This window comes from Eupeodes corollae, chromosome 1 (assembly GCF_945859685.1).
Source record: "Eupeodes corollae chromosome 1, idEupCoro1.1, whole genome shotgun sequence".
Lineage (NCBI taxonomy): Eukaryota > Metazoa > Arthropoda > Insecta > Diptera > Syrphidae > Eupeodes > Eupeodes corollae.
In genome coordinates, this window is record NC_079147.1 from 105,609,644 (window position 1) to 105,612,086 (window position 2,443).

Below are 2,443 nucleotides of genomic sequence, written 5' to 3' on the forward strand. Positions count from 1 at the left end.
TCCAAGTACCTTTGTGGATGTTGAGGTGTGAAAAACTCGTACTGGCTACCATGAAGAAGAAATTTTTTTTCTCCGTCTGATCTGGCTACAATCTACAAAACCTATATACGTCCGAAACTTGAATATAACTCTCATCTCTGGGCTGGTGCTCCAGTAACTTATTTAAGCCTCTTGGACAGTATTCATAAAAGAGCTTTTAAAATGATTGGTGACATAAACATCATCAACTCGTTTACATCACTCGAACATCTACGCAAGGTTTCTTGCCTCACCCTTTTTTACCGTTATTTTAAGGGACTATGCTCTAGTGAAATAGCCAGTTGCATTCCTCCCTTTAAACAATTTAACCGTAATACCCGCGCTTCTAGGAATGCCCATCAGTTTACCCTTGAGCCCAACTTCGGACGTACTATGAAGTACAGATATTCTTTTTTTAGCCGTACTACTCGAATGTGGAACGCCTTGCCACGCTCTATCTTTCCCTGTCATTGCAATGTTCAGAAATTTAAAACCAATGTACACCGACACCTCCTATCCAACCCTTCCCTCTTTTCCTAATGCTCATACTGTGTCTTTGGCATATTAAAGGTATAAAAAAACCCTTTAAGTGTTTGCTAATTATAAAAAAAAAAAAAAAAATGAAGTTTCGCCCCGCAGCAAAATCTATGAGCCTGAATTCGTTGTCGGAAGTGTTGTCGTGCAGGCTGTTCTTCCCGATTATTCCACTACAGATGTCTTCCCTTCCTAGCTTGGCATTACAATCGCCCAGGACAATTTTTATATCGTAGCTAGGACACTGCTCATATGTTTTGTCTACGTGCTCGAAGAACATATCTTTGGTGTTGTCGTCTTTCTCTTCTGAGGGGGCGTTCGCGCATATCAGGCTAATGTTGCCAAATTTTGCCTTGATGCGTATGATCATGAGGCGCTCTTTGATGCACCTATAGCTCAAGACTTCTTGCATAAGTCTGGCTCCAATGACGAAGCCGCATCCAAATAAGCGCTGTTGGTTTTCGTGGTAGTAGTCACCATAGTAAATATCGCAGTTTTTCATCCTCTTTTTGCCCGGCCGGTCTGCTTTATAGCAGTCTAGGGCTTGCGCTTATTCTTCGACCGCACGTGGTATGTTAAGGGACCTAACATTCCACGTGCATATCCGAAGTTCATTGTCCTTTATTCGTTTGCGTAGGTTGTCAACAGTTAATCCGTCCGTATCCGAGGCTAGTTGGTGCTTCACAATTATGAAGCTTTTAAGTGGCCAGAAAGTCACCCCGACGGCACAGCCCCCAACCTGGAGGGCCAGATCTTAAGTAAAACTTGAAGGACGGGGAGCCGGATAAACAGCTTCTTATAGGCCTGGGCTCCGAATATGCCGAAGAAGCCCTATAAGGTGTTCACAAAGTAGTTCAACCTTACTGGAACTGTAGACGCCACCCATGATTCCATCGCGGGAATTCCCCCGCTGCCTTCTGGATAAGGAGAGGTCCCTTAGTGTAAACACCTCTCCCCCCTTCTCTAGTTTGCTGCCTCCAACAATTTCCACTGGGGTTGGAACCCAATCTCTATTTGATTTACTAGGCACCTGATGTTTACCGCACAAAGGTGAGAGTAGGAGTTGATAGACAGAGGTGGGTTTTGAGAAAAACCTGTGCACGCTTGTGTCCTCTTGAATGCACATATCTACCATTTGAACATTTGGTGAGGTTACGCAAGTTGGCGAGTGCAAGCTGCGGTGGAAGAGCCTTCGAGATCGGTTGGTTGTGGGGAAGCGCACGATGGAGTAACCGTCTGAGAGTAGAGTTTTTGTGGGAGACAGCTGGGAGTTTTTTAAGTTGCTGAAGTTCCTAACCCCACCACTAATACCACGAAGGTGATGGTCCTATACTTCCTTTTTCCAGAGACCTTCGGTAAGGACGTCGTTTTTATTCGTAGCGGTCAACAAAGTCTGGAGTTATGTATGCTGAAAAGTTTAGCTTGACGCAATTATGCAGCACTACACTGGCCTTTGAGATTTTGTCTCCATTTGTAGGCAACATATTTTTTTTTAAACTATCCACTTTGCGACTAGTATTCCAAAGGCATTCTCAATAATTCTTCGAGGTCGAGAAAATTTTCAAAGAGTTTATATACTTACTAATCACTCCAATTTAAAGATTTACATATGTTTCAAACGTTATAAAGCAAATGTTTTCAAGAATTAAAAAAAAGCTGAAAGAAACTAAAAGCATCTCCAGCGAATATTTCGCTCCTGCTAAAATGAATTTAAAAAACAAAAAACCGTGACTTAATAATTATAAGTTCTTAAATAAAATCCGTGCAAATGACCCAACACTTTCGATCTATCTTTTGGAAGAAAAATAGCACACTCCTCCATCAATAGAATTACATTATAAGTACGGGTAAGTTTAAGTTTTCAGAAATAGAAACAATTCTTTTGTTGGAA